The following is a 5677-nucleotide window of genomic DNA, read 5'->3' as shown; positions in this document are numbered from 1 at the left end:
GCTATTTAGATGGATTAACCACTTTTTAATTGGGTTTATTTTTGCCTATTGAGTTTTGGAGTTCTTTGGGTATTCTTTATCTCATCCCCCTGCCAGGTGTGTGTATTACCAATATTTTCTCACGTTCTCTACATTGTTTCTCTACTATGTTGAGTGTTTCATTTGTTGTAAAGGCTTTTAATTTTAACCAATCCCATTTTTCGATTTTTGCCTTCATTTCCTGTGGTGTGAGTTCCTTGTCCAAAAAATGCTTGCCCCCTCCAGTGTCCTGAAGCATTTTTCCTTGGATTTTCACTCCACACCACCCCTTCTTTTTTTGTACTGGGAATTGAACTCGGGGGCACTTAACCAGTGAGCCATGTCCCCAGCCCTTTTTTGGATTTTATTTAGAGACAGGGCCTCACTGAGTTGCTTGGGGCCTCGATAAATTGCTGAGGCTGGCTTTGAACTCATGATCTTCCTGCCTCAACCTCCTGAGCCACTGGGATCACAGACATATGACCCAGACCATTTTAACTCCTTAGATCCAGCTCTTAACATTTAAGTCTTTACTCCATTTTGAGTTGATGTTTATAACTGGTGAGAAAAACAGGTCTAGCTTCATTCTGAATTGAAAATCCAAATTTTCCCACTAACCTGTGCTAAAAAGACAGCCTTTTTCCAGTACAGATTCTCAGCACCTTCCTCATAAGTCAGTTGGCTGTAGATTTTCATTGGTCTGTGTGTCTCTGTGTGCCACTGCCGTGCTCTTTTGATTACTATAGCTTTCTAGTATGTTTTGAAGTGAGGTAGCATTACTCTTCCTGCTTTGTACTTTTTGTCAAAATGTCCCTAGCTATTCATGTTATTTCTGATACCATAAACATATTAAAATTGTTTTTTTCTAGATCTGTGAAAAATGCCATTGACTTTTGATCTGAATAGCATTGAATTTGTAAATCATTTCCGGTAAAATGGACTTTTAAACAGTATTGATTCTTCTGATTCAAGATGACACAAGATGTCTTTTCACTTTTTGGTATCTTCCCCAATTTCTTTCATCAGTGTTTTATGATTTTCATTTTGGAAAATTATTCCTAGATATATGTTCTTTATTTTCTTGTAGATATTGTTAATAAAATGGCTTTCTTAATTTTTATTTCAGATAATTTACTATTGGTATACAGAAATCCAAATGGTTTTTGTGTGTTGATCTTGAATCCTGCATGTTTGCGCAATTCATTTATTAGTTGTAATCTTTTGTGTATATGTGGTTTGGGGGTTTTGTTTCTTCTTTTTTTATACCTAGGGATGCTTTACTGTGAGCAGATGAGACAGATGTCACTAAATTGCTTAGAGCTTTGCTAAATTGGTGAGGTAGGGCTTGAACTTGTGATCCTTCTGCCTCAGCCTCCTGAATCACTGGGATTACAGGTGTTTATCACCATGAACAGCTACTTTTGGGTTTTCTAAGTGTCATCTGCAAAGTGACATTTTGATTTTTTTTTTTTTTTTCTAAATTGAATGCACTTTATCTTTGTCTTCCCTAAGGACTCTGGCTAGGACTTCCTGCAGTATATTGAGTAGAAGTGAAACTGGTTATCCTTGACCTGTTTCAGAGTTTAGGCAATTTTCAGCTTTTCACCATTCGATATAATGTTAGCTATCAGCTTATTTTAAATGGTTTTTATTATGTTGAGATATGCACTTTCCGCCTAATTTGTTCAGCATTTTTTGTGATGAAGGAATGTGCAGTCGGATTCAATGTGCTGGTGTTTGTGGAAGATCTTTACATTTTTGTTCTTAAGGACACCAGCCTGGGGGCTGGGGATGTGGCTCAAGCGGTAGCGCGCTCGCCTGGCATGCGGGCGGCCAGGGTTCGATCCTCAGCACCACATACAAAAACAAAGATGTTGTGTCCGCCAAAAACTAAAAAACAAATATTAAAAATTCTCTCTGTCTCTCTCTCTCTCTCTCACCTCTCTCTTAAAAAAAAAAAAAAAAAAATTCTATAAAAAAAAAAGGACACCAGCCTGAAGATTTTTTTGTTTTCTTCATTGTGTCCTTCTCCTTCTTTTGTTTAGGAATCAGGATAAAGTTGGCCTCACAAAATGTCTTTGGAAGGAATCTATTTTATTTTTTGGAGTAACTTAGGAGACTTGGTAGAGTCCCCACAGTTTGGTAGAGTCCAGCAGTGCGGCCCCTCTGGTCCTGGACTGTTCCTTGAGTTCAGGCTTTTGATTGTTGATTGGATCTTGTTTTCCCGCAGCCGGGGACTGAACTCAGGGCCTCGCTCACGTCAGGCTAATAATACATTACCACTGAGCTGCATCCCACCGTCAATCTCGTTACTTGCTTTTGCTCTTTCTGAGTTCTTCCTGGTTCTTCCTGATTCATTCTGGGCAAGGTGTTGTGTCTAGGAATCTGTCTGTGGTTTGTGTAGTTTTTTATAACATCTCTAACGTCCTGTGTTTCTGTGGTGTCGATCGTCATGTTTCCCTTTTCATCTCTGGTTTCATTGGCGTTTTCTCCTGTTCTTAAACCGACTAAAGGTGTGTCTTTTCTGTCAGTCCTTAGTGAAGAACCGTCTCTTTGTTTCAGTGAGGTTTTGTATTCTTCAGTTTTTCCACTTGCTCGAGGTGCAGTAATGGTGTTACTTCTGAGTTCTCCCTCCGTTTTTGATTTGGGCTTTCACTGTATAAACATCCCTCTTGGTACTGTTTCTGCTGTGCCCTGGAGGTTTGCTATGTAGTGTCTCCATTTTGGTTTGTTTCAAAACAACTTTTAATTTCCTTCTGAGGCAGGAAAAAGAGTTCAAGTGGACAGGCAGGAAACTCGGGCTCCTTCAAGTTAGGCTTCTGTCCAGCAGCTGAGACACAGACACCAGCCAGCCTCATCAAGGTCAGACTGCTCCTGTGTAAGGGGAGAAACTGACAGTGAGACTTCTGTGGTCTGGTACCCTGGACCCCCATCAAAAGGGGGGCACAGTAACCTCACTGGACCAAAGAACTTGTGGACACTGAGTGCCTTACCCAGGGTTGGGCTGGGGGCTGGCTTCCTTTACCCTGTAGATCCATGGAAGCCCCCAGACAGCAGCCACTCTGAGGGATCCCTCCGCCTTAGGAAGCTGTGCTTGGTCCCTTTCTATTGCTCTAATAAATCCTATTACTTTGTGCACACCATTGTGTCCATGGATTTCATTCTTCAAATTCTTGAGACACAGAACCCAACCCCCCTCTCTGAGCGGCACTCTGACATCAAGAGCACCACTGTTTACTGATCATTCACTGTACTCTGGGGATTGTTCTATAGAAACTTTGCGTGGAACTCATGAAACAATCTCTTGAGATTAGCACTGTGCTGATCACCACGTCATTAAGACTGAGTAACAGGTTGACAGAAGTTCCTTCCCGTAGGACCAGGTTACACCCCCGCAAACCCATCATCATGTTAAAAATGCATTTAACACACCTCATCTACTGGACAGCACAGCTTAGCCCTGCAGACCTTGAACGTGCTCAGAGCGCTTCCATTAGCCTCACCTGGGGACAGTGATCGAACAAGACCTGATTTCTACAGACGTGTTGAGAATGTCGTGTAATTTACTGAATATAGTAAGCACAGACTCATCAGTTGTTTTCCACTTCCTGATCACAATGCTGACTGGGAAGAATGTCATACTGCATGATCAATTCAGGAAAAGACCCAAGTTCAACATTCTGGTACTCCACCCTGACAGTGGGATGTCTCTGGGCTGAGAGACTGAAGATCCTCCCAGTATCTCCTTGGGGCCTGAGGCTTCTGCAGGTCTCTTCCCAAGAAGCCCACCACGGGCTCATCCTGGGAATCTCCAGTAGCCATTCGGGAGGTATGTGCCAGGGCATGGGGGGCGGGCCAAGAACAAAAGAAGTGTCCAGGTGCCAGGGAGTGGACATTCCAGAGGGGCAGCTGGTGAACCAGGGACACAAAAAGGTACTAATAAGCAAGTCACATAATAGAACTTCAGAGAGGAACAGATGTGACAAGTGAAGGAGACTGATGGGTGGGGCTGAGGAGGTGCGTTACAGAGGGGTTCAGGGTGGGGACCTTGGGGACTTGGAGCTGTGGGCTAAGAAGGCAAAAAGCTGGTCATGGAGAGAGCATCCGGGAGGAGGGGACCTTCAGCGCCAAGACTGGAGCTGGGAATAAGGAAGGTGGGTCGGAGACACTGGCGTGTGTGACTTGGGGTGGGGGGGATTTGAAATTTGAAGTGAAGGAGAAAAAAATTTTAAGCATATTGTTTTTATTAAATGTTTATCGCTTTTCCACATCAACATAAAATCAAAAAACCATTAAGTCGAATCATCCTAAATCAGGACTTTTTTTTTTTTTTTTTTGGTTCCAGGGATTAAACTCGGGGGCCCTCGACCACTGAGCCCCATCCCCAGCCCTATTTTGTATTTTATTTAGAGACAGGGCCTCACTGAGTTGCTTGTTATTGCTGAGGCTGGCTTTGAACTCAAGATCCTCCTGCATCAGTCTCAACGAGGTATTTTCTTAAATTATAAGAATACTATCTATCCTTGCCTCATTGCTCCCAATAGTAGTTGATGGTGTGATATGAAAATCTGACAGATGGCTGCCACTTTTCTAAAACTGCATGAAAACACTAACTTGTGGTACTTGTGACAATGCCAAGGACACTGGTGACACATTTGCATATCACAGAGAGTCCATCACTGTGGAGTGTGTGGGTGTAGGAGGGCCCTGTGGTCCCTGTGCCTCACTTTCTTTAGATAGAAGGAAACTTTGGGGAGAGGGTGAAGGATGATTGAAGAGAAGCTGACAGTCATGGAGTCACACCTACACTGTGAAGAGAACCAGTCGTACTTTTGTCACAGTTAAAGCTTCGTCCCGGGGTTTCATAAACTGACTTCCAGGCCACTCACGTATAATCGAATCAAGCCCTTATTGAAGCACACGGGTGGCAACTGACCAGAACATCAAGAACAATGGCCAGGGCGCTCCTTATAAGCCTGAAAACCACAAAAGGGACGTTTGGGGTCCAGCCAATGCCAGCCAGCCAGGTTACAGAAGCGGGAGAGTGCAGTCAGGAGGAGGGGCGCTCAGCCAATCACAGTTAGCCCAGTCACCCCAGTTCCAGAAACACAGCCCCGTTACCCTAGTTACAGAAACACAGCCCCGTTAGGTAGTTCCCTGTTCTTAAGGGTTTCTATACCAAAAGGGAAAGAACATCTTGCCCCAGTCATGACCTTTCTATTTGGCATGGCTGTTTACAGAATGGAGTCACCTTGGCTTGACTGTCACACTTTGTTCTTTAATAAGACACAAACCTTTATGTTTCCTCTCTACCTTAACAGGTGCTGAAGTCTGAGCATGTACAAGTGAGACCTGAGGACAGCAAAATGGACTTTGGGGCTTTGGGGGTCACCGAAACAGTCTTCCAGCTGCGCTTACAAAAGACGGTGGAATTTCCCCACACCCTTACACGGATGTGTCTAGGACTTTCCTATACTGTGTAGGAAACTAACTCCTATCCTCAGCAGAGCTGTGGGTTAGAGTGTGCAGCTTTTTTTTTTTTAATATATTTCTTAGTTGTAGATGGACACAGTATCTTTATTTTATTTATTTATTTATTTTTGTATGAACCCAGTGCCTCACGCATGCGAGGCAAGTGCTCAACCACTGAGCCACAGCC

General features: G+C 43.4%; 1 long non-coding RNA gene across 1 annotated transcript; it reads left to right on the top strand.

Moving 5' to 3' along the window:
* Positions 1-3731: 3731 nt before the first annotated feature.
* On the top strand, positions 3732-5677 carry LOC143410079 (uncharacterized). Its single transcript, XR_013092698.2, has 3 exons — positions 3732-3847; positions 4364-4507; positions 5340-5677. It is a non-coding gene; the product is annotated as an uncharacterized LOC143410079 (long non-coding RNA).

The sequence above is a fragment of the Callospermophilus lateralis genome, chromosome 1, assembly GCF_048772815.1.
Source record: "Callospermophilus lateralis isolate mCalLat2 chromosome 1, mCalLat2.hap1, whole genome shotgun sequence".
In the NCBI taxonomy this organism is placed as follows: domain Eukaryota; kingdom Metazoa; phylum Chordata; class Mammalia; order Rodentia; family Sciuridae; genus Callospermophilus; species Callospermophilus lateralis.
The sequence above is the reverse complement of the archived record's forward strand: the minus strand, read 5'-3'. Positions and strand labels throughout refer to the sequence as shown.